The sequence below is a fragment of the Chrysochloris asiatica genome, unplaced genomic scaffold (genome assembly GCF_000296735.1).
Source record: "Chrysochloris asiatica unplaced genomic scaffold, ChrAsi1.0 scaffold00107, whole genome shotgun sequence".
NCBI lineage: Eukaryota > Metazoa > Chordata > Mammalia > Afrosoricida > Chrysochloridae > Chrysochloris > Chrysochloris asiatica.
This window is the reverse complement of record NW_006408625.1, coordinates 9,368,030-9,378,735: the sequence shown is the minus strand read 5'-3', so window position 1 is coordinate 9,378,735 and position 10,706 is coordinate 9,368,030. Positions and strand designations below refer to the sequence as shown.

Here is a 10,706-nt window from a genome sequence, read left to right as displayed (position 1 = left end):
CAATCAAAGCATGTATTCCCCTTGAGTCTTAGTCTTGGAAGGGAGTTTGCTCTGAGGGGACCTGATCACTTGCCTTGATGTCTCCTGGGTGAGCAACTTACTTGTTCTTAATCAGTCTGCCGTTATTGTTTTGTCTTTTTCCTGTAGGTCTTTCTTTCAAGAAGTATCCTTTGTTCTTCTAGCCTCTCCAAACTGGTCTGCTTGTCCTTTCAAGTGGAAATTTCCAACCTCTGAAGATTCTGGATGCTGTTCAGGATTCCACCTATGGTCTTATGTAATGCACAGGCTCAGCAGGAAGCCTCCTTCACTGGGCAGGTTATAGCTCCATTTTAGGTATTCCAATCAGTTATAGGCAGAAGACAGACTTACAAGCGACTTATGGCTATTTTATAATGGTAAGCCAGGGAAACCAAGATTCATAAGACAGGCAAGCATCTTAACATTATTTCCCCCCTTTTCCCCATTCCAACCATGTCTCAATCCCTGTATCCCAGAGCCCTGTTGTTCCAAGGTTGTGCATACATCATTATTTACCTCTGTCCACTTAATTAATATTCTCCTATCTTCTTTGTTCTTCCATTCTCCTCCCCCTTCTTGTATATTGCCCCCTCTCCCTAGCACCCAAACTATCCTGTATCTATTCCCTACCCTGTGCTCCACCTTCCCCTCCCTCCCCTCACCCCACCCCCCACATCCCAGTAGCCAGCAAAGAATTCCTCCCCCTTCCCCCTTTAGTATGGGTTCTTTTTCTTAGTCTTTTACCGTAGTGGTCCTATGCAGTATGATTAAATTAAAAACATTTTTTTTTTTCGGGTTCCAACCTTTAAGGAATCATCCACTTATTTGTCTTGGTGAAAATATACTTCTTCATTTCCAGGTCTACTTATTAAAATTATGCAAGACCTAATTTCTAGGTGTCCTATTCCTAGGGATCTTACTTGTATCCCTAGGAATTCCTTCATTATTTTGTACTTGTCATCTCACTGTTTTCCATGACTTGCAGACTCAAGTCTTCCCAATGGGTTTCTCACGTGATGTGAATGAATTTGGCGGAGACCTGGAGCCTCGGAAGGTTGGTGGTTTCGAACTGCTGACCTTGAAGTTAGCAGCCCAACCCATAACCACTATGCTATCAGAGACGCTATGAACTGAACTCACTGGAAGGCACTTCACAACCAACAACAAAGGAGACTCAGGGCCCGGGCATAATGGATGTTTGGGGTTATTACACTGCATGTGTTTTTGAAGCTGCTGAAAATTCATGAGGAAAGCAGAAAGGCCAGTTTTAACGAGGGGAGACAGTAATTCATAAATATTAATAGAAGCCCACGTGGTCCAAGGAAGGTCAGGAATGCTAATGAGGAGATGACGTCTGGGTCCTTCACGTCCCAGTTAGGGCGGGTGCCTGAGCGCGAACGCATCCAGGGACAAGGCGTGAGCGCGGGGAAGGGGCGGAGAAGGTGGGGTGAAGGCAGGGGGCGCTGCTGAGATGCTCTGGGAGAGCTCGTAGACTGGTTGAATCGCCGCGGCTGCTGCTGTGCTGCACTCCGGCTGGTAGCTGCGGCCCTTGAATGGGGGTGTCGGGCTGACTCCGGGATCCACCTCCCTCTTCCAGGAGCTACACACAGGTGCCATCGCGTGGGGAGACCTTGGAGGAGACCTTAGTCCTCACCCAACTACTGCCAGGGGTGGTGGTTGGACCCGGGTGGGTGAAGGAGGCCCGGGGCTCAGGATTCTCCAGTCGGTGGGGGTAGGAGCGCCGCAGCCCTCACACACAGCCATCCCCATCACATTCCCTGGTTCAGATGAACCCCGGGCTCATCGCCCTCCTGCTCAGTCCTAGGTAGCACGGCGGGTATGAAGCGCCCAGGCCTTGAGATGGGGATGATGGGCACGTCAAGCAGATCTCAAAGCGGCCTGGTGTGTGTGTTGACGGGATCGTGGTGAAGTGGATTGGCACCATATCCCAGGACCCTTATCTGGCTGTATCATTGTTAAACGCCTCAGAATAATTTTGACACGGAGAATTCTGGTCGCCGCCCCACCTGTGCCCCTCACATTCCTGCATTGTCAGAACCGCTGGCAGCTGCCACAGATGCTGGAGGAACAATTGTATTACAATTGGAACCGGTCAGAGAAAGGACGAGAGTGGGGGTGGGGTGGGGACGCTGGGCTCTGAGCCTCTGGAGCTCTGGATGCTGCTCTTGACAGAGCCCTGCTGCGTATCCCAACCCCTCTTCTCTTTTGCTCATCCTTCCCTCCTCACTGCTCAACACCCCTTAACCCCATCTCCACTCTGGGTCTTGTTTGGCCAAAAAGGCAGTCGAGTTTGTTATGCGGCCTGTGCGGGACTACCCTGGCTTCCTTGTATCTCGGAGATCATTGTGCTGCTTGGATGAGACTTTCTTTACTCCCTGACCCACCAGGAAGGTCCGGGGTATGTGTGGTCTGGGATGAAGATGAAAGGATCTGCATTAGGAAGGGGAAGGGAGGAAGTAAGTACTCCGACGGGGTTGCTGACTGACGCATGCAATGAAATCCTTCCTTTTATGTGAAAACGTGAAGCTGTCACCAACTTGTACACTGACTGGATTTTGTAGAGCAATGGGAAATCTGAAGGTGGGTCACTGGAGGGCAGGCTTTAGAGAAAAAACTGAGAGGGAGCACAGAATCAACTGATCCATGGGAGTATGGAAAGAAGGGCGATTATGAGTTGGCAGAGGTCTATCAAGAGGAAGCCTGGTGAAATCTGTGCTGTACTCTGCTCAGAGGAGCAAGCACTGGTAATCTGTACTGCAGCCTCAAGCTGCAGTTAGTGTATCATTATGCTGCAGGGAGAGGTTTAGGTATTTTGACTGAGTCTGTCTTTTCTAATTACACCAGCTATTGGAAGTAAACATTAATAGAATAGATTATAGGGCATAATCAAACTCTAGAGCCTGCATATTCTCATGGTTCCTTCTTTTTGTCATTTATCATGTATCAATTTTTCAAAATTGATTTTTGAAGTATGGAGAAAAAGAATAAAACCGTTTCTTGTATTAATCCTTGCTTTTAAAGGAAGGAGGCCTCTGAGATGAACTGAAAATAGAGTGGGGAAAGCTTGTCAGGATGGAAAAATAGAAGGCGGGTTCGGAAAATTTAGGGGGCTTGGGTAGGAACTACAAAGGCAGGCTGCCAAGAGAGAACAAAAGCAGGTAGGTTAAAGTGAGGCTTGGTTGGTAGGCTTGAAGCCCAATCCAGAGACCCTACTTTGAGGTTATGGCAAAGCCCATGAGAACACTTGGACACTTGGCCCTCCTTAATACTACTTCAGCCTTGTGTCTTTCTACAAATGTTTGGGTGTGCAGTGGTTTCATACTCCTTACAGTTCTAGCTTAATCTCCATCTGTTCTTTCACCAAGTACTTTTTGGCTCCTAGGTAAAGAGCTGACAAAAAGCAATCTGGCTATATTATGGATTGTTTCAAATGGTCATGTTTCTGAACTCTACCCATCCATGTACTAAGCCCACTGCCACTGAGTCAGTTCCAACCTATAGTGACCCTATAGGACAGAGTAGAACTGTCCTAGGGTTTCCAGGGCTGTACTCCTGATGTGGCATTGTAGGATCAGCAGTATTGTGTTATTTATGTCTTCTTTTATAATTGTCTAGATGAATCAATTATATCTAGAGATTGCCTGGTCTGATGGTAGGTGTTTTCAGCATGATGTCCTTTTCAAGGGGCTGGTTCCTCCTGATAACATGTCCAAAGAATGAGAGAATGAAGTCTTGCCATCTTTGCTTCTAAGGAGCATTCTGGCTATATTTCTTACAATACGTATTTGTTTGTTTTTCTGATTGTCCATGGTACTTTGAATATTTTTCACAAATAACACAATTCAAATGCATTTGTTCTTCTCCAGTCTTCTTTATTCATTGCCCAGCTTTCATATGCATATGAGGAAATTGAAAATACTATGGCCTGGGTCAAGCACACCTTAGTCCTCAAAATGACCCTTTAGAGAGGTCTTGTGCAGCAGCTTTGCCCAATGTAATATGTTGTTTGATTTCTTGACTGCTGCTTCCATGAGCATTGATTGCGGATCCAAGTAAAATAAAATCCTTGCCAACCAATTTGTCTCCATCTATTATGATGTTGTTTATTGGTCCAGTTATGAGTATCTTGTTTTTCTTTACACTGAGTGGTAAAGGCTGAATTCTTTGATCTTTATGAGCAAGTGCTTTAAGTCCTCTTTACTTTCAGCAAGCAAGGTTGTGTTATTTGTATATCGCAGTTACTGAGTGTTTTTTAAAAACCTTTTATTGTGAATTGAGTGATAGTTTATATGGGAGAACATTGGTTTTACACTCATCATACCATATTTTGTTTCATTACAATGATTACAATACCCTCCATGCGTCATCATTCAACAGTATTTGCTTCTATTTCCTCTGTTGTTGTTTTTTTTTTTAAATGTACACAAAAACACCCAGGAATATATAATCATTTAAACAACCAAAGGGCACATTCTACAAGCCTGCCCCCTGGCCACCAGCACACAACCTTTAGCTTTCCATAAGTCTATAGTCCTCAACTGCTGTATCTCTCCATGTCATCATTTCTGCCTTCATCACTGGTGTTGCTACTTCTCTAGATAGGGTCCCACATTCTGCTGTGCTCTTCTCCCTTGATGGTTCTAGGGTCCACTGTTCCTGGAATGTAAGAATAAGTTGTTGTTGTTAAGTGCAGTCGAGTTGATTCCGACCCATAGCAATCCTGTATAGGGTTTCCAAGGAGCAGCTGGTGAACTTGAACCACTGACCTTGCAATTCAAACGACTTTGCAGTCTGACGCATTAGCCCACAGTGCCACACCAGGACTTCCCCTTTTTGTTACAAAACTTCTACCTTTACAGTTGCAACAGTCGCAATTAGTCATGATAACAATTGCTCACTATTGAATCATAACAATCTTATCCCCATCTCCTTTCACCAGTCCTATCTAGACAAGATGAAAACTATTCAGTGGGGATTCTACCTTCCCCTGCATACTCTGAAACTAAACTCCCTCTTGAAAACTTGTAAACCAGTCACTTTGTGCTCTTATAACCCTCCCCACCCATTTTAGGTAGCCAATGTCTAAGTTGCCTATCCCTATCAACCCTGTATATAAAGGGGATAGGTTTGATCCTTGATATGAAGACTCCTCCCCTCTCAGTTGGTATTTGGAACTACGAAACTACCAGCTGCTCCGCGGGAGAAAGATGAGGCTTTCTACTCCCGTAAAGATTTACACCCTCGGAAACCCTGTACAGGGTCGCTATGGGTCGGAACCGACTCAACGGCACTTAACAACAACAACAACAACATATCCATAAATATAGGCCAAGTTCATAAAATTGTAGCAATTTACACTTGTTTCCTTTATCAAATTTCTTTGTCTTCCTCTAGTCGACTTCTGATCATCCAGTCTTCAAAGGTAGGTCAAGTGGGTACTATCTGCAAGTATGGGCATTCTTGTGCGTCCCCCCTCACTTCATATCAGCTGAATACGTCATTCTCAGCTCTAGCCATCCATGGCTAGGTCCTTGTCCACGGGCTTAGGAGTTCCCAGCTCTCATCACACTTTGGACCAACCAGCCCTTCCTCTAGTCTCACTCTCATCTCAAGGTTGACAGGAGTCTATGGAACATGGTTGAACTCAGCCCATATCTTCATTGCTGCCTTTCCCCCAATTCCACTCACCAGTAGACCAATGTGCTTGCCAGCAAGATTACATGCCTTCTCATGTGTTCCCTTTGAGTTTCAGTGTTGGAGGGGGGTCTGTCCTGAAGGGACTTGATAGTTAGCCTTGATAGCGCCCTGGCAAACAGACTGTCGTTTTTGTTTTGGATTTTTCCTGCTGGTCTTTCTTTCAAGAAGTATCTTCTGTTGCTCTAACCACTCTAGGCTGGTCTGCATGTCCTTTCAGGTGGGAATGTCCCACCTCAGAAAGTTCTGGATGGGGCTCAGATTATTTCACTGGGCAAGTTCTAGAATCCCCTTTAAGTATTCCCATCAGTCATAGATGTAAGGTGGGCTTACAAGCTTTCTGTAATCATGTTTCCTGATATTCCTTTCTATCTCACTCAAGTGTCTGTTTTACAATAGTAGACAAGGGAAACCAATATTCATAAGACAGTCAAGCATCTTAACATTATTTCTCCTCTCCGTTCAGACTATGCCTCAATTCCTGTATCACAGAACCCTGCTCTTCAAAGGTTGAGCGTACATCACTATTTACCTCTGTCCCATTTAGCCCATGCAAACCTGTCTTAGTGTTCCCCTATCTCCCTTGTTCTTTCACCTCCTCTTTCTTCTTGTGTATTGCCTCCCTTTGAAGTGGTTAAACATTAATCATTTTTGTTTGGTATAGTGACTCTGAGTATTCTTTCCAATAAATTCTGTATCATTCAATGTTTTTCTCATAGAATTCTTCAACATGCCTCAGTGTTTCCCTGTCTACCTTGTTCTTCCATCCCCCCCACCCCTTCTTGTGTATTGCCCTCCCCAACACCCAAACTATGATGTGTCTATCCTCTAACCTATACTCTACTGTCTCTTCCCTCCACCCCTGGTAACCAACAAAGAATTTTTTTTTCTTTTAGTATGGGTATCTTTTCTTAAGCTTTTACCATAATGGTCTTATGCAATATTTGTTCATTTGTGACTAATTTCACTCAACATAATGTCCTTAAGGTTCATCCATGTTATGAGGTATTTTGCAGCTTTGTCATTATTCTTCAAGGTAGCATAGTATTCCCTTGTGTGTATGTACCAAAGTTTGTTTATTCATTCTTTCATTGATGGACATTTAGGTTGTCTCTATATTTTTGCTATTGTGAATAGTACTGCGATAAACATTGGTGTGCATGTACCTACTTGTGTTCTGGCCTGTATTTCTTGTGGATATATACAAAGTAGTGGAATTGCTGGATCATAAGATATTTCTATTTCCAACTTTCTGAGGAAGTGCCATACCATTTCCCAGAGTGGTTGAACCATTCCCACCAGCTATGTAAGAGGATCCCAGTCTCTCCACATCCTCACCAGCATTTACTGTCCTCTGTTTTTTTGAACTTTGTTGTTATTGCTGGCTGTTACTGAATCTTGCTCCAATACTGATGCCATGTTCTTCATATAGTTCAGCTTTTTGGATTATTTGCTCAGCATACAGGTTGAATAAGCATGGTGAAAATATACAGCCCTGCAGCGTACCTTTCCTGATTTTAACCCATTCAGTATGCACTTGTTCTGTTTGAATGACTGCCTCTTGGTCTATGAGCACAATTCCTCCCTCATGAACACAATTAAGTGTTCTGAAATTCCCATTCTTCACAATGTTATCTATGATTCACACAGTCAAATGCCTTTGCATAGTTAATAAAGCACAAGTAACATCTTTCTGGTATTCTCTGCTTTCAGCCAAAATTCATCTGATGATTGCAATGGTATCTATTGTTCCACATCCTCTTCTGGAAGTGGCTTGAATTTCTGGCAGCTCCCTTTTAATGTTCTGCTGCAACTATTTTTGAATTACCTTCAGCAAAATTTTGCTTGGGTGTGATAATTATTGTTTGACTGCATTCTGTTGGGTCACCTTTCTTTGGGATAGTGCTGCATCAGTTTGTTGAAACATTTCAGCTTGTATTCTGTCAATTCTTGGATCCTTGTTTTTTGCTAATGTCTTTAGTGCAGTTTGGACTTCTTCAGTACCAGTGGTTCTTGATCATATGCTACCTGCTGAAACGGTTGAACATCAACCAATTCTTTTTGGTACAGTGACTCTGTGCATTCCTTCCATCTTCTTTGGAAGCTTCCTGCATTGTTCAAGATTTGCTTGTAGAATCCTTCGTTATTGCAAGTCAAGGTTTGAATTTGTTTTTCAAGTCTTTCCAGTCTGAGAAATACTGTGTTCCTCCCTTTTGACTTTAACCTAGCCCTAGATTCTGGCTGGATTGGTCCCTTGTTTCCAGTTGACAGTGTAGACTGAGCTTCACTGGTGTCATCTTCTTTCCAGTCTTCCCTCACTGCAAAGAGTACAGATTTAAAGTATGCTTAAAGAGCTGGAATGTAAACTGGTTAGCTTTCATGCCTTACTCTACTGAAATCAGCAATCCAAGAAGGTTTGGCCAAACAGATGGAAAAGATCAGGGTGGGTTCCTAAGTCTAAGACATACTAAAATGCTTTCAGTAAGAGTTCTTTCATTTGATATGTGTTTTACAGCATCACATATAGAATGTCATGGCAGGGGTAAGGGAAATTTTCTTTTACTTGGAACATCCTTAGCTTACATTTCCATATAACAAAGTTATCCCCATTTCCTTAGATTTACTGACATATATTGGGCACTTTCTATATTCTACACATTGTGTCTAGCATTTCAAAGGCTACCCCATTTTATAGACAAGGAAACAGAGACAAAAAGTAGCTAATATTTATCTAAAATCTCACAGCTAGAAAGTAACATGACCAGAACAGGAGATTTGGCTCTCAACCATCACAGAATACAACCTTAATTAACTTAAAAAACCAACCAACCAAACCCCTTGCTGAAAAATTGATTCCCACTCATAGAAACCTTATCCCTTCAATCAGCTTTATCATACTTTATGATTTCTTCTATACTCACCTTTCAGGTACTAAAGGATTCTTAATTTTTTGTGCTATGCTTCTCATTGGCAGGGTGGAGAAACCACTGTGATCCTTCTCAGAATGTTTTTATATGCGTAAAGTAAAATACTTAGGCTTAAAAGGAAGCAATTATATTGAAATATAGTTATGTTCAAAGAGCTGTAAGGAGTCTGTGAACACCAAATAAATGACATGTCCCTGGAAATTAGTTGTTTAGCACTTTAGAGCAGTGTTGTGCAATATGGCAGATACCAGGTACATGTAGCTATTGAATATTTGAATGTGGCCTGTCCAAATGATGGTATACCCTAAGTATAAAATACTCACTGGATTTCAAAGACTTAGTATGACAAGACAATGCAAAGTATCTTAATAATATTTTAATATAGATTGTATTTTGAAATGTTAAAACTTAAGTTAGAATGGATTATGTAAAATATATTATTAAAATTAACTTCCAAAGGTGTTAGCGCTATGTCAATACCTTTGTTTTAACAAATAAGGAAATCAGGACCTACAATGCTTGTCACTCAGTCAGCCATTAAAAGGTGTGCTGGCTTGAAGCCTGTGTACTTTCCAGGATATTATTTTGCTCTTATTTAATTTTGTAGTCCAATGACCTACAAAGTCCGTGCTTTCTTTGTAAATTATAAATGACCAGAATATATTTCGATGGTGATGGTGACTGGCTGAATCCCGGAAAGACCTTAGTAAAAATTGTCCAGATTTTTACCTGGCAAGCTACTTATCTCACCTAGTTAAAATTGTGTTTTGTGGGTGGAGATGGAGAATAGGCATTCCTAGAACACAAACCATGGTGGCCATTATTTGGTTCTCCTCAGGTAAATCAAACTAAACCAAAAACAAAACCAAAAAGCCCCACTAAACCTGCTACTGTTGAGTTGGATCTGACTCAGTAGTTTCAACTTATGCATCTAGCTGCATCAAGAAACATGAAGGTAGGGAAGAAAGTTGAGTATGTAGGTAAAAGTATGATGAACAATAATGCTTGTGCTACCTGAAGTTGAAAATGAGAAGCTTTGTATGAGGAACAGGAGATGATTTCAAATCAGCACACACTGGTTATCTAGCTTCAGGGCAGTGTGTGCAAGCTAAGAGCCATGGAGGATATCTAGAGTACAGCTGCACCCTTGAGTAATGTCAATTAAAATTGGGACTAGGTATGGATGTACACTTAAATGGCTAAGTCACAGTTGAAGACCATGCATGAAGAAGGCCCCATAAGGCATAGAAGTCCCAGGAGCTGTTGGGAAATGAAGGGAAGCTTAACTGTGCAGCACTCCAGTATGCAAGAGCCCAGGATGGTGATGAGGTTTGGCTTTGGAGCACACGGTAGTGTGTTCTGGTTCTTACATAATTATAGGAGATCATCTAGTCCATTTCTTTGCTGCCAGGCATATGCTCAGAGTCTGGGAAAAAAATTCATGTACTATTGGAAGGTCTCACTGGTAGTTTTCAAGTGATGAGAGTAGTAATAGTCCATGAACCCATATTCAAAACTCTTGGGGCTACACATGTTTCATAATGCAGCAAATTTTGGTGGAAAATAATAGAGTGCATATTTTGTATATCACACTCTGGAGTCTAAGGCTGTGATCCCTATAAATAAAAATAGTATTTCTTTAGCAACATACTAAATGGGATAAATAAAAACCATAAGCAGCTTCATATTTCTGTAGGTCAGGTTTAGTTACCAAATAGTCATTTTAGGGTATACCCTCAAAAAAGAGTTGTAAGAAAACTTTAAAAAAATTGGAATCATGATAAAATATAGATCCATTGATGGTAACAACAACAATAATAAATAAAGTTGATAACATTTATTAACCAATATTGAGCATTTATCTGCCAGGCACTGTTCTAAGAACTTTACCTATTTACTCTTTACAACAACCTTTTGAGATAGGTCCTATCATTATTATTACTTTTTTTAAAAGGTTTTTATTGTGGATTGAGTGAAAGTTTACAGGGCACATCATCAGTTTCACATTCAACAATTCATATAACTTGTTTCATCACATTGATTATA

The 10,706-nt window shown here is 41.8% G+C and overlaps 1 protein-coding gene across 1 annotated transcript in view; it reads left to right on the top strand.

Annotated features, from left to right (window-relative positions):
• The first annotated feature begins 1,520 nt into the window (after positions 1–1,520).
• The window catches only part of FEZ1 (fasciculation and elongation protein zeta 1 (zygin I)), a 164,786-nt gene continuing 155,600 nt past the window's right edge, over positions 1,521–10,706 (top strand). Inside the window, exon 1 of the mRNA XM_006867661.1 lies at positions 1,521–1,628. The gene's annotated coding sequence lies outside the window, so the exon portion shown is untranslated. The remainder of the gene's footprint in view (positions 1,629–10,706) is intronic.